Source organism: Anomaloglossus baeobatrachus, chromosome 3 (genome assembly GCF_048569485.1).
Source record: "Anomaloglossus baeobatrachus isolate aAnoBae1 chromosome 3, aAnoBae1.hap1, whole genome shotgun sequence".
Lineage (NCBI taxonomy): Eukaryota > Metazoa > Chordata > Amphibia > Anura > Aromobatidae > Anomaloglossus > Anomaloglossus baeobatrachus.
The window spans coordinates 223,665,111-223,690,670 of record NC_134355.1 but is presented as its reverse complement, the minus strand read 5'-3'; the positions used below and the strand labels follow the sequence as shown (position 1 = coordinate 223,690,670).

General features: G+C 48.1%; 1 protein-coding gene across 1 annotated transcript in view; it reads right to left on the bottom strand.

Annotated features, from left to right (window-relative positions):
* Positions 1-25,356, bottom strand: part of GNG4 (G protein subunit gamma 4) — a 297,215-nt gene extending 271,859 nt beyond the window's left edge. Inside the window, exons 1-2 of the mRNA XM_075339744.1 lie at positions 25,077-25,356; positions 24,567-24,624 (exon numbers count right to left, since the gene is read on the bottom strand). The gene's annotated coding sequence lies outside the window, so the exon portion shown is untranslated. The remainder of the gene's footprint in view (positions 1-24,566; positions 24,625-25,076) is intronic.
* Between the last annotated feature and the right edge of the window lie 204 nt (positions 25,357-25,560).

The window sequence follows — 25,560 nt, the reverse complement described above, 5'->3', positions numbered from 1 at the left end:
CACCGCGCGTGACGCCAGTTAGCGCATGCGCGGGAGCGGGGACGCGTCACCATGGCTCCCGCGCATGCGCATGGCATATAGACGGCAACGATGACACAGGGCAAGGCAGGACGGACCCCGCACGCGCACAAAGACAACCGGGGATACATGTACCATTTACTGCAAAAGCGGCAATAAAGTCAGTATAGGAAAAATCTCTGTGTCCGCAAAAGGCGCTGAGGCAGGAGGTATCCATATGTATATAGAGATGTTTTTCTCATTCTTTCCTCCTACACCGCTGCATAGATTGTAAAGAGGGATCACTGTTTATCCTAAAAACAAAAATAGGCATATTATTGATGGGCCAATGGAGACGTATAAAAAGAGGATATATGTAGGTGAGTAAAAACAAGGAATGAAGGGAGAGGAGACATATGCTCAGCACAGAGGAGCAAGAAAATCGCCAAGTATCAATTATAAAATACTATATTCATCATTAGGGAGCAATCCAAAAAGAACCCAAAGGTACTATATCCCTCCCATCTAAAGGAAGGATGAGTAACTGATTGACTCATTTAGTCCCTTTGGGACCAGTGTATCTAAAACTGAGATCCATTTCGCCTCACATTGTGCCAGGCGCTTTTTGAGGTCTCCACCCCTGATACCCCCATCTATGGCATCAATGCCCCTTACTTTCAACTGAGAGGGGTCGCAGGAGTGGTGTGACCTGAAATGTCTGGGTAGGGTTTTCAGAAGGGTGACATCCAATGCCGAACAAGCCGCCAAAATATCCCTCACATGCTCCCTGACCCTGATACGCAACTCCCGTGAGGTGAGGCCAACGTAGGTCAGGGGGCATGTGCAAGTCGCAAAATACACCACGTGCGTGGTACTGCACGTGATGTACTGCTTGATGGTAAAATTACTCCGGCCGTCAGAAGAGGAGAAAGATGTACTGCGGATTATATTACTGCATGCCACACAGTGGCCGCAGGGATAGCAGCCACGTAAAGGAGTTCTAGGGCCAAAAAAGTTTGATTTGGGAGGAACATAATGGCTCCTCACCAGATGGTCCTTTAAGTTTTTGGCCCTCCTCGGGGTCATCAAGGGGTTCTGAGGAAGTGTCTCAGCCAGGACCGGATCAGTTAGCAGCACCGACCAGTGTTTTTTCATGATGTCACGCATAGTGGTCCACTCCTGGCTGAACGTTCCAATGAACCTCACTGCAGAGTCCGACTTGTTAAGATCTTTTGGGGCATATTGTAATAATTGCGCACGAGGAGTTTTCTTGGCCCTATTATAGCCCCGTTGTACACATCTCTTGCTATATCCTCTATCAAGGAAGCGATCCCGAAGGTCCGCTGCCTGTGTCTCAAAGGAGGCGTCTGAGGAGCAGATACGCCTCATCCTTAAAAATTGCCCCGTCGGGATGGCACGTATGACAGGTGGATTATGAGCGGATGTGGCATGTAGCAACGCGTTAACGGACGTATCTTTACGGTGTACGTCCGTCTGGACCGACCTCTTATCGTCAATTTGGATCTTGACATCCAAGAAGTCAATCTCACGGTTGCTACTCTTATGGGTCAATTTGATATTAATCTTGTTGGAATTAAGTTGCCGCATGAATTGATCAAGTTGCTCCGCTGGGCCCTGCCACACAAAAAGAATGTCATCTATGTATCTTAACCAACACTGCACATGGGCACAAGCCTCCACGCCCCCATCGCCAAATACCAGCCTCTCCCAGTACGTCCGTTAATGCGTTGCTACATGCCACATCCGCTCATAATCCACCTGTCATACGTGCCATCCTGACGGGGCAATTTTTAAGGATTAGGCGTATCTGCTCCTCAGACGCCTCCTTTGAGACACAGGCAGCGGACCTTCGGGATCGCTTCCTTGATAGAGGATATAGCAAGAGATGTGTACAACGGGGCTATAATAGGGCCAAGAAAACTCCTTGTGCGCAATTATTACAATATGCCCCAAAAGATCTTAACAAGTCGGACTCTGCAGTGAGGTTCATTGGAACGTTCAGCCAGGAGTGGACCACTATGCGTGACATCATGAAAAAACACTGGTCGGTGCTGCTAACTGATCCGGTCCTGGCTGAGACACTTCCTCAGAACCCCTTGATGACCCCGAGGAGGGCCAAAAACTTAAAGGACCATCTGGTGAGGAGCCATTATGTTCCTCCCAAATCAAACTTTTTTGGCCCTAGAACTCCTTTACGTGGCTGCTATCCCTGCGTAGCATGCAGTAATATAATCCGCAGTACATCTTTCTCCTCTTCTGACGGCCGGAGTAATTTTACCATCAAGCAGTACATCACGTGCAGTACCACGCACGTGGTGTATTTTGCGACTTGCACATGCCCCCTGACCTACGTGGGCCTCACCTCACGGGAGTTGCGTATCAGGGTCAGGCAGCATGTGAGGGATATTTTGGCGGCTGGTTCGGCATTGGATGTCACCCTTCTGAAAACCCTACCCAGACATTTCAGGTCACACCACTCCTGCGACCCCTCTCAGTTGAAAGTAAGGGGCATTGATGCCATAGATGGGGGTATCAGGGGTGGAGACCTCAAAAAGCGCCTGGCACAATGTGAGGCGAAATGGATCTCAGTTTTAGATACACTGGTCCCAAAGGGACTAAATGAGTCAATCAGTTACTCATCCTTCCTTTAGATGGGAGGGATATAGTACCTTTGGGTTCTTTTTGGATTGCTCCCTAATGATGAATATAGTATTTTATAATTGATACTTGGCGATTTTCTTGCTCCTCTGTGCTGATCATATGTCTCCTCTCCCTTCATTCCTTGTTTTTACTCACCTACATATATCCTCTTTTTATACGTCTCCATTGGCCCATCAATAATATGCCTATTTTTGTTTTTAAGATAAACAGTGATCCCTCTTTACAATCTATGCAGCGGTGTAGGAGGAAAGAATGAGAAAAACATCTCTATATACATATGGATACCTCCTGCCTCAGCTCCTTTTGCGGACACAGAGATTTTTCCTATACTGACTTTATTGCCGCTTTTGCAGTAAATGGTACATGTATCCCCGGTTGTCTTTGTGCGCGTGCGGGGTCCGTCCTGCCTTGCCCTGTGTCATCGTTGCCGTCTATACGCCATGCGCATGCGCGGGAGCCATGGTGATGCGTCCCCGCTCCCGCGCATGCGCTAACTGGCGTGACGGCGCGGTGACGCTTGGGCTTGGCGGCGGCGGTCTGCGCATGCGCCGATACGTCAATTCCGGGGATCCCCTGCTCATATCGGCGCGCATTTATAAACCGGCATTTGGTGGGCACACATCACAGCACCTTCCCCCTGAAGAAGATAAGAAGAAAATCATCATTGAAACGTACGTTGGGCTGGTTGAGGGTTGCCTTGAGACCCTAATGGTTACCATCTAGAGCCGGTTACCTTTTGGCTCCATGTCCCCTTCCTCATCCAGTGTGATGAATCCCCTAACCATCCATCAGGGCACTTTTTAACCTCCACCAGTGTTATTTTTGGCTTTGACACTTAATTGTATATGTGGTAATTTGGAGTTTGTGCCCTGATATAGCCACCACTGCTTCCATGTCTATGTTTACAGAGACATACATGTGTATTGGGAATGGGGGGAAATAGGACATTGTTATGTTGAAATATGGTCTCTGTTCTTAATTGTTTTTAATTATGCAATGAAATGTCACCTGTCCTAATAAAAATCTGTCATACTTTTTTGCACTTTAAAAGCTTACCGTTCTCCTCTTTCCTTTAGAACGCAAAGCTTGTAGTCAGGTGACTGTATTGTCCCAAGCTGGATTCCTTCCTTAGGTAGTGCTTGATAGCTCAGCCGAATCCTTGCATTTGATGCTGAAGTCCATATAGTATTAAAATCCAGGTTTGGTTATGGCTTGCCAATCAGATCCGCAGGTCCTAGATTGGTAGCATGTAGCAAGAGTCTACCCGGGAAATGGACAGTCCTCCTTCTTATACCCCTGAGCTCTCCATTCAGACCATTGGGGTCTTCATGATTGGTGGATAAGACTGGGCTCTTATTGGCTAGATTTCAAGCCGTATACAAAATATACAGAGATGAGGGAGAGACAGCTAAGTTACATCACATCTAGCAATTCACATAGTAATACAATGGGAGGTTTGCATAATTGATTTGTCTGGGTGTCTGACCTTCACTGGCCAGGGCAATTACATGAGTCAACAAGAACTTTAACACTAGACTCCTAAGAGTCATCTAGAAACAATGAGGGGCTTATCCCCCATCTATAAACAAACTATCTTCATATGTGGCTGAATTTTAAGAACTTAACCCATGCTAGGCACTGACAGAGTCCATGTCGTCACAGACCCCTTTAAAATTTTCACTCTTTGCTTCATTGCAGCCATTTGGTAAATTTGAAAGTTCTTTTTTTTTTCTCATTAATGAACTCACTCACTCTGCACCCCATCTTGACAGGAAAAAAACATGTAAACATTTTTGTAAATTTATTAAACAAGAAAAACTGAAACATCACATGGTCAGAAGTATTCAGACCCTTTGCTCAGACACTCATATTTAAGTCACATGCTGTCCATTTCCGTGTGATCCTCCTTGAGATGGTTCGACTCCTTCATTGGAGTCCAGCTGTGTTTAGTTAAACTGATAGGACTTGATTTGGAAAGGCACACACCTGTCTATATAAAACCTCACAGCTCACAGGGCACGTCAGACCAAATGAGAATCATGAGGTCAAAGGAACTGCCCAAGGAGCTCAGAGACAGAATTGTGGCAACGCACAGATCTGGCCAAGGTTACAAAAGAATTTCTGCAGTACTCAAGATTCCTAAGAGTACAGTGACCTCCATAATCCTTAAATGGAAGAAATTTGGAACCATCAAAACTCTTGCTAGACTTGGCCGTCCAGCCAAACTGAGCAATTGTGGGAGAAGAGCCTTGGTGAGAGAGGTAAAGAAGAACCCCAAGATCACTGTGGCCAAGCTCCACAGATGCAGTAGGGAGATGGGAGAAAGTTCCACAAAGTCAACTATCACTGCAGTCCTCCACCAGTTGGGGCTTTATGGCAGAGTGGCCCAACGGAAGCCTCTCCTCAGTGCAAGACATATGAAAGCCCGCATAGAGTTTGCAAAAATACACATGAAAGACTCCCAGATTATGAGAAATAAAATTCTCTGGTATGATGAGATGAAGACAGAACTTTTGGTGACAATTCTAAGAGGTATTTGTGGAGATAACCAGGCACTGCTCATCACCTGCCCAATACAAACCCAACAGTGAAACATGATGGTGGCAGCATCATGCTATGGGGTCTTTTTCAGCTGCAGGAACAGGACGACTGGTTGCAATTAAAAGATGAATGCGGCCAATTACAAAGATATCCTGGAAAAAAACCCTCTTCCAGAGTGCTCTGTACCTCAGACTTGGCCGAAGGTTTACCTTCCAACAGACAATGACCCTAAACACACAGCTAAAATAACAAAGGAGTGGCTTCAGAACAACTCTGTGACCATTCTTGACTGGCCCAGACAAAATCCTGACCTAAACCCAATTGAGCATCTCTGGAGAGACCTGAATATCAATGTTTCCCATCCAACCTGATGGAACTGGAGAGGATCTGCAAGGAAGAATGGCAGAGGATCCCCAAATCCAGGTGTGAAAAACTTGTTGCATCATTCCCAAGAAGACTCCTGGCTGTATTACTTCAAATGGGGGCTTTTACACAATACTAAGCAAAGGGTCTGAATACTTATGACCATGTGATATTTCAGTTTTTCTTCTTTAATAAATTTGCAAAAAAATTCTACATTTCTGTTTTTTTCTGACAAGATGGGGTGCAGAGCGTACATTAATGAGGAAAAAAATTAACTTTTTTGAATTTACCAAATGGCTGCAATGAAACAAAGAGTGAAAAATGTTAATGGGCATGAATACTTTCCGTACTCGCTGTAATTACTGTTTATAAGGGAGAGGTACACAAGGTACTTTCTGTGGGAATGCTTTTCTGTCAATCTACTGGTAATCTGGGTGAGAGTACTACTACAATAGGTAAGTAGTAGTGTCAAGGTAAGAAGGCCAGCTGCATCGCGTCATTGGGTCTATATAGGTCCCGGTGACATGATTCTCAGTACACAGTGACCTCAGAAAGTTCCCAAATGCAAAGTCTTCCCCTACACATTGTACACTTGTACCCTTTAATGCCTTTCATGGGATTACTAAAGGGTGTTTTTAGCCTCCACTAATAAATAAATAAGGAAACCGATGTGGGGTCTCCCCCATTTTTGATAACCAGCCAAAGTAAAGCAGACATGTTGTGAATGTTAGTTATGTCTTGGCTGCTGGGAGGCTCCCTCTGGTGGCCAGGAAGGGTTTGGATAGAGACCAGGTGTGTTGTGCAGTGGGCGTCTCCTTTCCTAACTCTCTGCCTATTTAAGTCCTGGTCTGATTGCAGGCTGTTGCCGGATGTCAGTTGTTCTTTGTATCTCTAGCCTGCTTAATCCTGCTCTACTTCACATCTTCCCCAGATAAGTGCTTGCTCTTTATTTATTGTCTGGTTCTTTGCTTATCTGGGTTTGTCATTTGTTGTGGTTGGTTTCAGTTTATTTCCTTCCAGGGATTTTCCCCCTCAGTGGATTGTTGAGGAACTCCCTGCAGTTCTGTGTGGAGTATAGCTCCTTTTTGGGTCCATGTGTTTGTGGCTTGTTGAATTTGTTATAATTCTTGTTTTCTGTTCATTGGTATGACAAGGGCACCTGGTATAGGACGGAGTTCAGATCGAGCGATCTGAGGGCCTTTTTGTACTATCAGGAAGTTGGTATTTTGTAAGGTTTTTCTCTGGCAACCATCAGTCCCTTTCCTGTCCTTTCCTATTTTAGTCAGCGGGGGCCTCACCTTTTACTAATCCTGTCATCTACCTGTGTATTGTGTTTTTCCTATATCACCGCAGTCTTTGAATGTGGGGGGCTTGCTATTCTTGTCTATTTTCTGAGGCAGAGAGTTATTCATCTTTCCTACCTTTAGGATAGTTAGTTCTCCGGCTGGGTTCGCGGTGCACAGGATGTTAGTTCACCCCTCGGCTACTTCTACTTGTGTTGGTTAGTAAGGGGATGGCGGCCAGATTAGTTGCCAATGCTCTTGTCACCTTTTTGCCAATGATTTGTGATGGTCTTCCATGGTTCCGGATCATAACACAGACAGCTGCAAGCAATTATTATCAGGCTGGGAAGGCCCACGGTTATTTGGCCCTTCCCAGCCTAAACATTCCAGCTTGCAGCCACCCCAGAAGTGGCGCATCCATTGGATGGGCCAATTCTGGTACATTCTGGCGCTTTGGGTAATATTTTTGGTGTTGATGTCAGCTGTGAATTGACAGCTGCCTTTAAGCACAAGGGTTAGTAATGGGGAAATGTCCATCAGACACCCACATTAGTAACCCAACAAGTGAAAAGTAAAATTGCACGCACACAGGAAAAAATAGAATTTTTCACGAGAGAAAAATTTCAGGCTGACGATCATCAGCACTTACCTATGGAGCCTCATTTTGCGAATGAGGCTCCATAGGATTCGATGGACGTCATGGGACATTAAACTATTGGATTACATAGTATATTTGACTAATTTTTTAAATAAATAAATAAATTGGTGAAAGAGGAAGTGTGGGGGAGTCTTTATTCACCATTAGATTACGTCAGAAATCGAGGATTTTTTTAAATTAATAAATTGATGAAAGAGGAAGTGTGGGGGAGTCTTAATTCAAATCAACTATTTTTTCTTGTTTTTTTTTTTACTTATCACTTACCGGGTTAGTAATGGGGTTGTCTGATAGACGCCTCACCATGACTAACCCTTGGGCTTGATGCCAGCTGTCAATTAATAGCTGACATCAACCCCAAAAATATGACCCCGAATGCCACCACACCAGTTTAATTGGAAAGAGCCGGGTGTGGAGACACGGGGCTCAGTGGGTGCTCTTGTCCGCTGGCCCGGCCGCCTTTAGAAAGACAGCGTGGCTCAGGGCTCATCCCAACTGAACGCATGACCTCCTTAACCGTGGGCGGAACACTACTCAGACAACACAGGGTGAGGGAATCACAATATTAAGACTTTATTGGATCCCCAAAATATTAACGGCACATAACACATAACCAGCAAAACACACAAATGTAACAGGCAACAGAGTCTCACCCTTCCGGTGGCTCACCAGGGATTTAGAATGTCCATGCCTCAGAGGTTCCAGGGCTATTTACTCCAATCCAGCAGCACCCCGCTTTTGGCGGGCACCCACCGAGACTGGAATAACGCCAGATTTAGGAAGCTGGCTGAGGTCTGCAAAGTCTGTACCAGGTGACTGAATTGTCCCAACCTGGGTTTCCTCCTTAAGTAGTCTCGGATTTAGAGACTAAAAATAGGGGGGATCCCATGTCATTTTTTTTTTTTTATTTATTCCCTATCCACAACTGTTTGCAGGGCCATTGTCCTAATCTTATCCCCATTTTGATTTCTTATGCAGCAGCTTAGCCCTTACTACAACTTTTTTACAGCACCAAAGTTTAGGTCCAATTGACTTATATGGGGTTTGGGGTCTGAGATCAAGTTCGGGTACCAAACCGAACTTTTAGTTAAAGTCTGGCAGAACTCGGCGAACCCAAATATGCAAGGGTCCACTCATCCCTAAAAATGGCACCACAGACACTTTTTTTTGCAATTTTTTACCCTACTTTTAAAAATATATACCGTATTTTTCGGACCATAAGACGCACCCTGGTTTTAGAGAAGGAAAATAGGAAAATAAAATTTTAAGCAAAAAATGTGGCCATGACACACTGTTATGGGGCGAGGATCTGCTGCTGACACTATTATGGGGGTAATGTCCCCAAATTCTCTACTAAGGTACCCCATCCTGGTAATGATCCTCCTGCCTTGTATATGTATATGTCCCTCATCTTGGTATAGCCCCATCTTGCTATATACTGCCATCCTGGTATGTGTTCCTATCCTGCTATATACCTCATCCTGGTATATGGCCGCATCATGCAATATACCCCATCCTGGCATATGGCCGCATCCTGCTATATACCCCCATCCTGGCATGTGCTCCCATCCTGCTACATACCCCCATCCTGCTATATACGCCATCATCCTGCTCATATGCCATCATCCTGCTATATGTCATCATCCTGCCATATGCCATCATCCTGTTCATATGCCATCATCCTGCTCATATGCCATCATCCTGCTCATATACCCCCATCTTGCTATATGTCCTGCATCCTGTGGCACACAAAAATAATAAACGTTTATACTCACCTTTCCTTGCTCCACGCAGCATCGCTCCTCCTCCTGTCTGTGCCGGCAGTGCTCTGTGGAGCCAGCCACGATCCCTGCAGCACCGCGATGTCCTCCTGTCTGTGCCGCCGCGGCTGTGTGGACATGTGCGCACAGCGATGACATCATCGCTGTGAGCACCGCTAGTCTCCACACAGCCGGAGCCGGCAGACAGGAGGACATCGCGGTGCTGCAGGGATTGTGGCCGGCTCCACACAGCGCTGCCGGCACAGACGGGAGGACATCGCGGTGCTGCAGGGGAATGGTGAGCGTACTGATTCACTGCACCCCGCGCTGATGATGATGCGCGGGGAGCAGTGAATACAGCTGCACATGATCACTCCAGGCTGTAGTTGCCAGGGGTGATCATGCGGCCGGCTGTTTAGTAAGCGCGCATCATCCCACCCATCATCCCGCCCACCTGTCAGTGCCGGCTTCAGCGCTGAGAGATGGGCGGGATGATGGGCGTGCATATGTAATGAGCGTGCCCACGTGGTCATGGCAGGCGCTACTGCAGCCTGTTCATGCCCCCGATGACCAGCTCCACCTCAGCACCCTCATTCCCGGCCGCAGCCCTATATTCAGACCATAAGACGCACATTTGGGGGGGAAAAAAGTGCGTCTTATGGTCCGAAACAGACGGTAGTTTGGTATTGTTATAATAGTACTCAACAAGAGTCATGTTTACCAGCCATTTTTACAGCACAATGAACACCATAGAGACAAAATCTAAAAACTATTTTTCTCTTTAATTTTACCACACTTGGATATCTTTCCTGTTTCCAGTAAATAGAATTGTACAATGAATGTTGTCATTCAATGCTACCACCTGTCCTGCAATAAACAAACCATCATATGGCAAAGTCAATGCAAAAATAAAAAACGTTATGGCTCTTGGAAGAAAAGGATCGAAACATGAAAGTTCAAAAAACAAAAAAGTTGCTTGGTTGGGAAGGTGTTGAAATTGGTTGTCTGCTGAAAACAAGCTAATACCCATCTACAGAAATGGTGGGAACTTGTTGACAAGTGGATGCCTGCACCACTCATCAGAACGGAGAACCTTTTCCATGTGTGGTTTACGCTCTAGTTATTTTCTGTCATTGCTGTATAATACTATGGCAGCCCCATAAACAGGGCCTGCTCCAGGTTTTCGTAGACCCCAGGCCAGTCATGGCGAACCTTTTACAGGCCGAGTGCCCAAACTGTAGCCCTATACCCATTTTTTTTTCCGAAGTGCCAACCAATTCTATTATGTAAATAATTGATTGTAACCTTACCTTTGCCGTCTTCTCTTCTCTTCAGCAGGGGGAATCACGCTCACTCTTACCACACATTGAAGCTGAGCCACTGCCCTTTCCAGACACAGCAGTTGGATTGATCCCTCTGGAAAAAAATTGCAGCATATTAGACAGAGATTTTAGCCTGGAATGCACTCAGATGTCACCCTGTAATCCACATCTACATTTCAAAGTCTGAACATCTTGAAATCCCATAAAGACGTAGGAGTTGCTCCCCTCCCCCTTCATTGTGTAGTTCTGTCCCCCTTCCTGGCCACTTCCTGGTAAACATGTCCCCCATGCGGATATATATTTCCTACATTCTGGTATATTTGTCCCCATCATGGCCCCATCCTGGTAAATGTACCCCATTCCTGGTAAATGTCCTCCACTCTGGTAAATGTACCCCATCCTGGTAAATGTACCCCATCATTGTAAATGTATCCCATCCTGGCATGTTCCCCTATGCTGTTAAATGACCCCTTCCTCGTAAATGTACCTCATCCAGGCATGTTCCCTTATCCTGGTAAATGTCCCCTTTCCTGGTAAATGTACCCCATCCTGGCATTTGTCCTCATCCTGGCATGTTCATGTACCCCCATCCTGGCATATTTCCCCCCATCCCTTCATGTTTCCCCCCATCCTGGTAAATGTATCCCCCATCCTGGTAAATGTACCCCTTACTGGCATGTTCCCCTTCCTGTTAAATGTACCCCATCCTGGCATGTTTCCCCCCCTCCTTGCAGCCATGTTTCCCCCCATCCTTGCAGTCATGTTTCCCCCATCCTTGCAGCCATGTTTCCCCCATCCTTGCAGCCATGTTTCCCCCATCCTTGCAGTCATGTTTCACCCATCCTTGCAGTCATGTTTCCCCCATCCTTGCAGCCATGTTTCCCCCATCCTTGCAGCCATGTTTCCCCCCATCCTTGCAGTCATGTTTCCCTCCATCCTTGCAGTCATGTTTCCCCCCATCCTTGCAGTCATGTTTCCCCCCATCCTTGCAGTCATGTTTTCCCCCATCCTTGCAGTCATGTTTTCCCCCATCCTTGCAGTCATGTTTTCCCCATCCTTGCAGTCATGCTTCCCCCCATCCTTGCAGTTATGTTTCCCCCCGTCCTTGAGTGCATGTTTCCCCCCATCCTTGCAGTCATGTTTCCCCCCATCCTTGCAGTCTTGTTTACCCCCATCCTTGCAGCCAGGTTTACCCCCATCCTTGCACGTCTCCCCCATCCTTGCAGCCATGTATGCTCCGTGCTTTGTTTTCCCCCGCGCTCTGTTTGCTTGCCTCGCGCTCTGTTTGTTTTCCCCGCGCTCTGTTTGTTTGCCCCGTGCTCTGTTTGCTTGCCCCGTGCTGTTTGCTTGCCCCGTGCTGTTTGCTTGCCCCATGCTCTGTTTGTTTGCCTTGTGCTCTGTTTGTTTGCCCTGTGCTCTGTTTGCCCCGTGCTCTGTATGTTTGCCCCGTGCTCTGTTTGCCCTTGCTTGCCCCGTGCTCTGCTTGCTTGCCCCGTGCTCTGCTTGCTTGCCCCGTGCTCTGTTTGCCCGGTGCTCTGTTTGCCCTTGCTTGCCCCATGCTCTGTTTGCTTGCCCCGTGCTGTTTGCTTTCCCCTTGCTCTGCTTGCCCCGTGCTCTGTTTGCCCCGTGCTCTGTATGTTTGTCCTGTGCTCTGTTTGTTTGCCCCGTGCTCTGTATGTTTGCCCCGTGCTCTGTATGTTTGCCCCGTGCTCTGTATGTTTGCCCCGTGCTCTGTATGTTTGCCCCGTGCTCTGTATGTTTACCCCGTGCTCTGTTTGTTTGCCCCGTGCTCTGTATGTTTGCCCCGTGCTCTGTATGTTTACCCCGTGCTCTGTTTGTTTGCCCCGTGCTCTGTATGTTTGCCCCGTGCTCTGTATGTTTGCCCCGTGCTCTGTATGTTTGCCCCGTGCTCTGTATGTTTGCCCCGTGCTCTGTATGTTTGCCCCGTGCTCTGTATGTTTGCCCCGTGCTCTGTATGCTTCCCCCGTGCTCCCATGTTTCCCCCGTGCGCTCCATGTTTCCCCCGTGCGCTCCATGTTTCCCCCGTGCGCTCCATGTTTTCCCCGTGGGCTCCATGTTTCCCCTGTGCACTCCATGTTTCCCCCGTGCACTCCATGTTTCCCCCGTGCACTCCATGTTTCCCCCGTGCTCCCCATTTCCCCCACACCTTGGCACAGCCGCACACAGCTTAAAAATAAAAAAAAATAAAAAAACTCACCTTGCAGCAGCTAATCCATCGCTGCATCCTCAGTTAGTTCAGTTCCCACGCGGCCACAAGACGCCGGCGCCGCCTACTGACACTCCTCCATCTCCTAGGCAACAGGCCTGCGGCTCAGGAGAGGAGGCGTGACAGAAGGAGGAGAAATGTCTCCTCTGCTCCAACACCACTTTGCACTGTCGGCGCGACCACAATGACAGTGTAAAGTGGCTGAATGTGGTGACAGCGCGCATGCCAGCAAAAAGGGCTCTGCGTGCACAGTCTGGCACGCGTGCCATAGGTTCGCCATCACTGCCCTAGGCGAAAGTCTCAGTGGGCTCCATCCACACATAGCAACGCACATACACAGACACATACAGGCATACGTACACATACATATTTAAAGACAAATTCCCAAAAAATACATATAAACAGACAAATCTAGACACAGTCATATACACTGACATACATACAGTGCTGGCCAAAAGTATTGGCACCCCTGCAATTCTGTCAGATAATACTCAGTTTCTTCTTGAATATGATTGCAATCACAAATTCTTTGGTATTATTAACTTCCTTTATTTTTCTTGCAATGAAAAAATACAAGAGAATGAAACAAAAATCAAATCATTGATCATTTCACACAAAACTCCAAAAATGGGCCAGACAAAAGTATTGGCACCCTTAGCCTAGGGGCAGCTTTGCACGTTGCAACATCGCACGTGCGATGTCGGTGGGGTCAAATCGAAAGTGACGCACATCCGGCGTCACTTTCGACATCGTTGTGTGTAAATTCTAGATGATACGATAAACGAGTGCAAAAGCGTTGTTATCATATCATCGTTGCAAGCTCCGACTCTTCCATAATTTTGCTGCAGCGATGGTACAATGCTGTTCCTCGTTCCTGTGGCAGCATACATCGCTGTGTGTTACGCCGCAGGAGCGAGGAACTTCACCTTACCTGCCGCCGGCGGCTCTACGGAAGGAAGGAGGTGGGCGGCATGTTTACATCCTGCTCATCTCCGCCCCTATTGGCCGCCTGCCGTGTGATGTCGCTATGACGCTGCACGACCCGCCCCCTTAGGAAGGAGGCAGGTCACCGGCCAGAGCGACGGTCGCAGGGCAGGTGAGTGCATGTGAAGCTGGCGTAGCGATAATTTTCGCTACGCCAGCTATCATAAGATATCGTACCTGCGCCAGAGGCGGGGACTATCGCGTGCGACATCGCAGCATCGGCTTGCGATGTCGCAACGTGCAAAGCCCGCCTAATACTTGGTTGCACAACCTGTAGCCAAAATAACTGCGAACAATCGCTTCCGGTAACCATCAATGAGTTCTTACAATGCTCTGCTGGAATTTTAGACCATTCTTCTTTGGTAAACTGCTCCAGGTCCCTGAGATTTGAAGGGTGCCTTCTCCACACTGCCATTTTGAGATCTCTCCACAGGTGTTCTATGGGATTCAGGTCTGGACTCATTGCTGGCCACTTTAGTAGTCTCCAGTGCTTTCTCTCAAACCATTTTCTAGTGGTTTTTGAAGTGTGTTTTGGGTCATTGTCCTGCTGGAAGACCCATGACCTCTGAGGGAGTCCCAGCTTTCTCACACTGGGCCCTACATTATGCTGCAAAATTTGTTGGTAGTCTTCAGACTTCATAATGCCATGCACACGGTCAAGCAGTCCAGTGCCAGAGGCAGCAAAGCAACCACAAAACATCAGGGAACCTCTGCCATGTTTGACTGTAGGGACCGTGTTCTTTTCTTTGAATGCCTTTTTCCCTGTAAACTCTATGTTGATGGCTTTTCCCAAAAAGCTCTACTTTTGTCTCATCTGACCAGAGAACATTCTTCCCAAAGGTTAAAGGCTTTCTCAGGTAAGTTTTGGCTAACTCCAGCCTGGCTTTTTTATGTCTCGGGGTAAGAAGTGGGGTCTTCCTGGGTATCCTACCATACAGTCCCTTTTCATTCAGACGCCGACGGATAGTACAGGTTGACACTGTTGTACCCTTGGACTGCAGGGCAGCTTGAACTTGTTTGGATGTTAGTCAAGGTTCTTTATCCACCATCCGCACAATCTTGCATTGAAATCTCTCGTCAATTTTTCTTTTCCTTCCACATCTAGGGAGGTTAGCCACAGTGCCATGGGGTTTAAACTTCTTGATGACACTGCGCACCGTAGACACAGGAACTTTCAGGTCTTTAGAGATGGACTTGTAGCCTTGAGATTGCTTATGCTTCCTCACAATTTGGATTCTCAAGTCCTCAGACAGTTCTTTGGTCTTCTTTCTTTTCTCCATGCTCAATGTGGTACACACAAGGACACAGGACAGAGGTTGAGTCAACTTTAATCCATGTCAACTGTCTGCAAGTGTGATTTAGTTATTGCCAACACCTGTTAGGTGCCACAGGTAAGTTACAGGTGCTGTTAATTACACAAATTAGAGACGCATCATATGATTTTTCAAACAGTGCCAATACTTTTGTCCACCCCCTTTTTTATGTTTGGTGTGGAATTATATCCAATTAGGCTTTATGACAATTTTTTTTATTTTTTTCATTGAAGACAAATTAAATGACGATAATAATACCAAAGAATCTGTGATTGCAATAATTTTCAAGAAGAAACTGAGTATTCTCTGACAGAATTGCAGGGGTGCCAATACTTTTGGCCAGCACTGTTGATACACATCATACATGCACACACTGACACATTAGAGATATTTCTAATATTAGGAAACCGGCAGCAGCCTCATTCACCTTACCTGCTTGTCTCCATCCAGCTCCTCCTGGGTATGTGTCTGTGGCACGCTGATTGGTGGCCGTCACTAACAGACATGGCCGAACATAGAGAACACTGACACTGCTATACAGACATCACAGAAGGGGCTGGGGGCTACAGTATATAAATGACAGAAGGTGCTAGGGGCATAGACATTACTTGGGGGCATACATGTTACTCGGGGGGCACAGGTGTTACTGGGGTAGCATACAACTCTGGAGGACATACACATTACTGGGATGGGTAGCATACGGCTCTGGGGTGGCAGCACATATGGCTCTGGGGTGGCAGCACATATGGCTCTGGGGGTCCTATACAGCTCAAGGCAGAGCACCTACTGCTCTCAGAGGGCCCATACAGCTCAGGAGTGGGGGCACATATAGCTCAGGTGAGGGGGCCCCTGCAGATCAGGGGGGGTGGAACATACAGCTTAGTCAGGGGGGGCTATTCAGTGCGGGAGGACTTACGCAGTGCTCGTTGTGCTGTCTGGGGGATGCTGGCTGGAGCTGTGCTGCGGTCCCTTCATATGTAGGACTGGAGCACACTATGCTGCAGCTCCGCCCACAGATGAACTTCAATGTAGGAGGAGCATGGAGCATTCAACATTGAATGCTGTGTGCCAGTGTGGATTAAAGGGCCAGCAACCACACTATCCAGAATCCAGGATAGTGCTGCTGCCAGCCCAAGCACTGCGGTCCCCGGAACTCAGCCTGGGGCCCACAGAACTGAAGACGGTGAGTGGGCACCACCAGCTGTCCAGGGCCCGGCATTTGCCCGGGTGTGCCGGGTGCTAACGCCGCCACTGCCCAGACAGACAGAATAGAGTGCCAGTCACTTGCCCAACTTGCTGAGCCATTTTGTATCAGGATAAAAATTCCCTCATCTCTCAATCCGTGCAGCCTATGTGGTTACCGATCAGCAAGGTATCACTGGTTAACCCCTTAAAGGGGTATTCCCATCTCCAAGATCTTAGCCCAATATGTAGTAGGTGTAATTATAATAATAATACAGTGGAACCTCGGTTTACGAGTAGCTTGGTGTGCGAGTATTTCACTATACGAGCAAAGCTTGCTGTAAATATGTAACTCAGTTTACGAGCATGCTTTGCTGTACGAGCAAATACTCACCACACACACTTCCAGTTCCGTACTTTAACCGTGCTCTGACCCGCTCTTGCAGTCCGCACAAACACACACAAACACACACAAGCATACACAGATATTATGCTCACCTTACCTTCTGTTACCTCACCGGCCTCCTGGTTCTTGTAGTTCGCCGGTACAGGATGTGTAGCGGGTAACCATCGCGACGATGGAGGAACTTCTGCAGTCAGCTGCTTCTCAAAGGCAGCGCGCTGGCCAATCAGAGGCAAGCGGCTCCTGCCTTTGACGTCACCACTTTGGCTGCGGAAGCTCCGGCATCGATCGCGATGGTTACCCGATACACTTCCTGTACCGGCGGACTACAAGAACCAGGAGGCCGGCGAGGGATCGGAAGGTAAGGTGAGCATAATGTGTGTGTTTGTGCATGTGTGGAATGGCATAATAGGGGACCAGGATGGGACATTGAACAAGTTGTGGAACGAATTGTCTGAGCTTCCATTATTTCCTATGGAAAATTTTGCTTTGCTAGACGAGTAACTTGGTTTACAAGCACACTCCCAGAATGGATTATTCTCGTAAACCAAGGTTCCACTGTATTAGCAAATACCTCCAATTAGAAATGTATATAGTTCTTCTGATTAGGTATGTCATCTACCTCATGTGCAGGACTTTGCAGCTTAGGTATCCATGGTTACAACCATCCCACTAAGGACAACATCTGCCAGGAGTTTGTATGTTCGCCACATGTTTGCGTGGGTTCCTCTGGGTTCTCCGCTTTCCTCCCACACTCCAAAGACATAATGATAGATAATTTAGATTGTGCGCCCCAATGGAGACAGTGATTATCATGTCTGTAAAGCGCTGTGGAATTAATAGTGAGTAAAGTGAGTAAAAAAATATATAAAAAATAGCAACTAACTATCACTATAAGAGTGACCATTGATACCTAATTGGCAATGCCCTGCACATGAGGTAAGAGACATGGCTATATCCAGGGGCGGGCTGGCCCGGGGGGCGGGGGGGCAACTGCCCCCCCGGGCCGCCCTCCCACAAGCTGTTTTAGGGCCGACCGCCTGCTGCATGATGTCATTATAACATATACATGGCCGCGCACAGTGAACTGCGCCCGGCCGTTTCTCCTGTACTGTGATGCCACGGGGCCGGCACTGACACATACAGGTGCAGATAGTGTCAGCCGGCAGCATTATAGTACAGGAGACACGGCCGCGCGCAGTTCACTGTGCGCGGCCATGTGTGTTATGGAGTCATGCCAGGGCCTCCATCAGCGCATTACTGCCCTGGTGTAGGGGCCGCCCGGTGAGCAGAAGCAAAGAACCCGGCTGCTCACAGAAAGCTGCCCCCCCCCTGCTGCTCTGCACTAACTTTTCTGATGGGTGCAGAGCAGGGGAGGAAGCTACCGGGAGATGAACGGAGGTTACTGGACTCCAGTAGGTGAAATGAGCAATTTCAGGACCTTTCAGGTCATGTGCCTGATCACATGACCGGTGAAGTGACAAGTCCTGTTGTTCAGCTGTTGCAGCCTTCATGCAGCTCCCAGCGGCTCATCTCCTGCCTGCACCGATAAACTGCAAGATGAGGTAATGCATAGTGTGTGTAAGGAAATGTGCCTCTTGTAGGGCTGTGTATATGTGCAGCATTTAACAGAGTTGTAGGGCAATGTGTTTGTATACTTGCATGTAGTAGAGCTGTGTGTGTTTACCGTATATTTGAATGAAGCAGAGACGTGTGTGTGTGTGTGTGTGTATATATCCTTGTAGCAGAGCCGTGTGTGTATATCCCTGTGGCAGAGCCGTGTGTGTATATCCCTGTGGCAGAGCCGTGTGTGTATATCCCTGTGGCAGAGCCGTGTGTGTATATATCCCTGTGGCAGAGCCGTGTGTGTATATCCCTGTGGCAGAGCCGTGTGTGTATATCCCTGTGGCAGAGCCGTGTGTGTATATCCCTGTGGCAGAGCCGTGTGTGTTTATATTTGAATGAAGCAGAGCCGTGTGTGTATGTATATGTGGCGCCCTGGACTAGCCAGGTCGTCACAGGTAACACACACACACCCCCACCCCCACTAGACAGTAACATTAGCCAAACACAAAATCCTTGTTGCCTCCCTCCAGGGTCTGATGTCCACACCAGGTGGGGCGGAGCCAAGCGGTTGGCCCCACCCACCGAGGAGTTCACAGGCCTGGAGGCGGGAAAAGTGACAGTTGAGTTTAGGAGTGGAGAAGGAAAGGACAGATTTGTCCTGGAGGTTGAAGTGAGAGGAGTGAAGTGGAGAGTGTCTGGGTTTGTGGCCCAGGCACTGACAACAAGGTTGGCAGACGGTAGTGCCCGTCTGCAGGAGTGGTGAATCAACGTGGAACCGTAGGACCGGGGTCGGGCGGTGGCCCGCCGGTACCGACCGGGGAGCGAAGTGAAGCCAGGACACCCAGGCAGGGCCATCGGACCCCGACTAGGCTTGGAGTCGCTGTCAACAGTCAAATCCGAGTGTGACAGGAACCCCAGGGGTTTCCTAACAGCCAAAGACCCGTTAGAAGGCAACCGTCCGCACCGTGAGGGTATACAGATACCGCCAAATGCTAGAGACCCAAGGGCCAGGGCCTGCGGGCAAAACGGGCTCCGCCGGCATCCATACACCGGGGAGCGGACTACCGTTGGGGACCCATCGTAGTAAAAACAGTACACAAAGGTGCAGGGAAAGACAACCGCCATCACCTGTCCGGGGAGAGACACTGCAGCCGGCTGCGGGACCCGTCCATCCAGCCGTTTGGTTTACCGGAGACTTTGTGCATCTCTTGCGGAGTGAGTACACCTGTGCCATCCGGCACCGCGCCGCGCTGTCCCTGCACCTCACCTGCCCTGCCTCCCCGTCTCACCACCGTGCCCCGGGACCACCGACCCCTACCCACAAAGGGGGAAAACAACATCCCAGCTGCTCCCTACCATCACTCCCGGGATCCCCGTCACCAGCAGCGGTGGTGCCCATCTTCACCACCACCCGTGGGTGGCATCACGGACTAAATCCCCCCAACCAACCCCCCCTTTTCACTCACGGGTGAGGAGCGCCGCTCGTGTCCCCGGATCCGGCCCACTGCTCGAGCCACCGAGCAGCAGCGCCGGACCCGAGCGTTAGCGAGCGCAGCGCCCCGCCGCCCGCGATATATATCCCTGTGGCAGAGCCGTGTGTGCGTATAGGTCTGTGGCAGAGCCGTGTGTGCGTATAGGTCTGTGGCAGAGCCGTGTGTGTGTGTATAGGCCTGTGGCAGAGCCGTGTGTGCGTATAGGTCTGTGGCAGAGCCGTGTGTGTATAGATCTGTGGCAGAGCCATGTGTGTATAGATCTGTGGCAGAGCCGTGTGTGCGTATAGGTCTGTGGCAGAGCCGTGTGTGTATAGGTCTGTGGCAGAGCCGTGTGTGTGCGTATAGGTCTGTGGCAGAGCCGTGTGTGTGCGTATAGGCCTGTGGCAGAGCCGTGTGTGCGTATAGGCCTGTGGCAGAGCCGTGTGTGTGCGTATAGATCTGTGGCAGAGCCGTGTGTGTGTGTATAGGTCTGTGGCAGAGCCATGTGTGTATAGGTCTGTGGCAGAGCCGTGTGTGTGTATAGGTCTGTGGCAGAGCCGTGTGTGCGTATAGGTCTGTGTCAGAGCCGTGTGTGTATAGGCCTGTAGGAGAGCCGTGTGTGATTATGGGCATGTAGCGGAGCTGTGTGTGTATAATATATACACTGCAGAAAGACACTAACAATAGATTTATTACCTCCCTATTCTACCCTAGTACATTTATTAGTAATAATGACCTCTCCCCTTTACACCTCCAGGGATGTTTTAATAGGAAAAATGTTTTTTTTTCTATTTTCTTCTGTGTAAACTTGGGGTCTGTCTTATGGTAAAGAGCGTCTCATAGTCCAAAAAATATGACGCTTAGCTTTATTAAGCCCTGGAGCCACAGCTACTTAAAAGTATGGATACCGAAGAGTGGGCCGGCCGTGTGAAATCTTCAGTGACATCTGACGCTGCTGGCCACCCTCTATTCCTTTGCTCATTATTGTGACATTTGTACTGTGCATGCGCTAAAGAGGCTGCTGTGTGCAGTACAGACGGGACCGTCCCGGAAGATGAAGGATGTCACCGCGAGTAGAGAGGATCCTCCAATCACTACCGAGCACCAGGACTCCGTCTGAACCTTGTGTCTTTAGTGTCGGAGCCGTTCGTGGCTCGTGAGTATAATCTGTGTGTGTCTGTATCTCGGCTCATACACAGTATATACAGTATATACAGGAGCACAATACATTCTGCATTATGTCTGTATATACTATATGTATATAGTGTGTATGTGTATGTACAGTATAGTGCTGTGTATACACTATATACAGCCCCCATACTATATTCAGTGGGTACGGAAAGTATTCAGACCCATTTAAATTTTTCACTCTTTGTTTCATTGCAGCCATTTGGTAAATTCAAAAATTCGAATAAGTTAATATCTTTTCTCATTGATGTACACTCTGCTTCCCACCCCCATCCATCCTGACAGAAATAAAATAGAAATGTTGACATTTTGCAAATTTGTTAAACAAGAATACTTTCCATACCCACTGTATATACAGCCAGCAGCCTCTATTATGTACAGTATATATAGCCTGTATACTCTTTATTATATCTATAAATACGCATATGGCTGATGATTCCATCAGGGCTTGTCATTTTGATAACCCAAAAACATGGTGCATGCAGCTTTTTTCAGGCGGTCAAAATGACGACTGCGCTGCATAGCTGAGCCGAACAGCTGTTAAAGGGAACCTGTCACCAGATTTGGTCACTGTAGGCTGTGGCCACCACCAGTGGGGTCTTATATACAGCGTTCTAACATGCTGTATATAAGAGCCCAGGCCGCTGTGTAGAATGTAAAAAACACTTTATAATACTCACCTAATCGGTTGGTGTGGTGCAGACTGGTCAAAGGGGTGGCTCCGTTCTCCGGGTGCGATGCCTCCTCTTTCGGCCATCTTTGGCGGCCTTCTTCTGAAGTCGGGGTGCATAACGCGTCCTACATCATGCACACGCGCCGGCATTGAGGTCCTACGCAGACACACTATAATTCTTTGATCTGATCAGCGCAGGTCAGATTAAAGTGCGCCAGCGCAGGACCTCAATGTCAGCACGTATGCATGACGTAGGATGTGTCATGCACCCCGACTTCAGAAGGAGGACAAAAATGGAAGTGTAGTTTTTCCAAGAATGGCAGTGAGACTGTGGAAGTTTTGAGGGGTGAAGGCGGAGCTGGGGTGAAACCTGGGCAAAGTTTCAAAGGGCCTGAAAATATTGCCAGTATGGGGCCCTGAAATTCCTGGTGGCAGCGTGCGCTGCCTCCCCACTGAAGGGGAGCATCAAACAAGTCTGTAGGCCACACAGGAGGAAAGAGAATTGTTATCCTCAATCATCAAAAGTAAAAGCCCCCCAGTATGTGCATGTCTGTGTGTATAGGATTGTGGATGTCTATGTGTGTGTATGTTTATATTTTGTGATTGTCTTCAAATTTGTATATGCTTCATGTGAATAAATCTGTATATGTGTCTGTACGCTGTGTGGGTGTACGTGTCTGTACTGTATGTTTGCATGTCCGTTTTGTGGGGATCTATGTATGTGTGTATGTAAGGGTACGTAACCACGTTCAGGGTTCACAGCATTTTGGATGCAGAATGTTTTCACTGCATCCAAAACGCTGTGTTGTACAGTACAAACACAGTGGATGGATTTCTAAAAATCTCATGCCCACTGTGCATGTACAGCCCGCAGCGAAAACTGACCTGTGGCGTGGATCCCCGAGCAGCAGCATGTCAATTTATCCGGCAGCTGCAGTCCCTTTGGAGAGCACTTACAGCCCTACAGGAGAGGACACGCTGCCTCCAGGACGCAGCATGTCTGGACCGTGGGCACATACCCTTATAGTGTTGTGGTGTATGTGTAAAACATTTGATCTTATATCTTATCTTTAAGGGTAAGTGCCCACCATCAGGCTTCCTCACGGTCTGGACACAACGTACTTTCTCTAGTAGAGACGCACTGTCCGTGTACACGATCAGGGTCACTGACAGTGGATTTTCGCTGTATTCTCCCGCTCAGAGCACTAGCATCTCTTAGAATAAAGTCACAAGGTGCAGCTGCAGGTCTCCTTCACATGTCCGTGTTTCTGGTACGTGTTTTATCTGTTTTTTTACCACATATACCCATTATAACCTATGGTGCTGCTCGCATGTCTGTGTATTTACACAGACCGTGTCTCCATGTGGTCCACATGGAGATGTCTGTTTTTTCTTTTCCTGCAGCACAGATGACAATGGTCAATAGAAGACTATGGGGCCGTGAAAAATACGTACAGCACACAGATGATATCAGTGTATAGTCCGTATACCATCAGTTTGCTGTACGTGTTTAACATTGAAAATATAGGAGAAGCTTTGTATTTGTTGTATATGCAGTTAGCTGGGTTATGGTACTGTATCTATGCAGTAAGCATGTTTTTTCTCCCATATCTATATAGTAAGCTCAGTTATGGTACCATATTTGAGTAGTAAGCTTAGTTATGGTGCTATGTGTATGCAGTAAAATTGTTCTGTTCCCATATGTATGTCGGAGGCTTGGTGTCCTGTTGCTGTTTCTATGTAGATGACTAAGTAAGTACAATTGTGTTCTGCTCCCATATCTCTGTAGTAAGCTCCATTTTGCTCACATATCTCTATAGTAAGCTCAGTTCTGCTCCCATATCTCTGTAGTAAGCTCAGTTCTGTTCCCATATCTCTGTAGTAAGCTTGGTTCTGTTCCCTTATCTTTGTAGTAAGCTCAGTTCTGCTCCCATTTCTCTGTAGTAAGCTTGGTTCTGTTCCCATATCTCTGTAGTAAGCTTGGTTCTGTTCCCATATATCTGTAGTAAGCTTGGTTCTGCTCCCTTATCTCTGTAGTAAGCTTGGTTCTGTTCCCCTATCTCTGTAGTAAGCTTGGTTCTGTTCCCATATCTCTGTAGTAAGCTTGGTTCTGTTCCCATATATCTGTAGTAAGCTTGGTTCTGCTCCCTTATCTCTGTAGTAAGCTTGGTTCTGTTCCCCTATCTCTGTAGTAAGCTTGGTTCTGTTCCCATATCTCTGCAGTAAGCTCGGTTCTGCTCCCACATCTCTGTAGTAAGCTAGGTTCTGCTCCCTTATCTCTGAAGTAAGCTTGGTTCTGTTCCCATATCTCTAGTAAGCTCGGTTCTGCTCCCATATCTCTGTAGTAAGCTCGGTTCTGCTCTCGTATCTCTGTAGTAAGCTAGGTTCTGCTCCCATATCTCTGTAGTAATCTCGGTTCTGCTCTCGTATCTCTGTAGTAAGCTCCCATATCTCGGTTCTGCTCCCATAGGCTTGCTTCAGTTCCCATATCTATGTAGTCATCTTGGTTCTGTTGCGGCATCTATGTACACAGTAAGCTAGGCTCTGTTTCCATATATATGCAGTAAGCTAGGCTCTGTTTCCATATATATGCAGTAAGCTAGGCTCTGTTTCCATATATATGCAGTAAGCTAGGCTCTGTTTCCATATATATGCACCAGCCTGTTCATAAAGCCTGTTACCACTGTCACTTTAATGCAGCGGCGAGAGATGAACAGTCCAATTGTGGGCTGCCGCAACTTGAGGGCAACTACTTTGTGATTGCCCCCCAGGCTAAATTGTGCCAGCCAGCCCCTGGCTATATCAGAACTATACTAGATTTCTAATTGGAGGTATTTGCTAATATTATTACACCTGCTACTTATTGTGATAGGGTCTTGGAGAGGGGAATACCCCTTTAAGCATAAAGAAGAGCCCAAAATAAAAAAAAATGAGCATGCCTAAGGCGGTGCCTACCTTAAGAACAGATGTAAGTGGAGGATCAATCAGAATGTAGCTGTCATTTTCCGCATACCTGTTGGAAGATGAAAGCAGTGAGCTGATTGGTTGCTATACTGTAGTCCCATGCTTCAGAAATCTGGCCGTATAGCGGTGAGAGAGCCATACACAGCCAGTAGTATCCCCATGCTATGGAGCGCAGGTGCCCAGATGCTGCCATGCTCACCACAGCGGAGCGTGCGTATGCTGGCATCTCGGCGGCTTCCACCTTTATTCAAAGCTGCCCGGTTTTTGAATCAATGCCGATGATAATAAAGCGACCACGGGAACCCAGCTGCAAAAAGCCCGAGGTGTGTATTAGCTCGCCCCTACCGGAGAGCCCGGTGCGGAGGCCGTCAGTTTAGGCGAAATCAACCATCGGTTATGTCGTGACAGTGGTGGCACCGTCCGCAGTACCCTAGATCAGGCCCCGTTCCCGCCATGGCTTCTTTCATCTCCCTATCTGTGACTGTATGCGGTACAACTTACCCGACGAGAACATGCCGGGAAGTAGCCGGTATAGACTGCAGTGGACGTGTCGCCGGGGACCTGCTCTGAACACTGCCGCGACTGGCGGGGGCTTCACTGCTGCTAATTGATTCACTATAGAAACGCGCTTTAGTGTGCGCCCACGCTTCTTCCAGCCCACCACACAAATAGCACTTGGGCTTGGCAAGCGTGACATCAGGCGCAGCGAGACCCTTTCCGAGCCGGAGAGGCCGTGTGTGCAGCTTTCATTGCAGTCGTGTATTAGCCGTCCTCAGACTCTGTACAAGGCTGATCACTTGCTGTGCTGCCGGACGCAAACACTGTGGGAAGAAAGCCAAGCTTCAATACATCAGGCCTCATTCAGACAGCTAGTATTTTCATGTCATCAGCGTGTAGTCAGTGTGTCATCAGTGGCTTGGTCAGTGTGTCATCAGCGTGTGGTCAGTGTGTCATCAGCGTGTAGTCAGTGTGTCATCAATGTCTG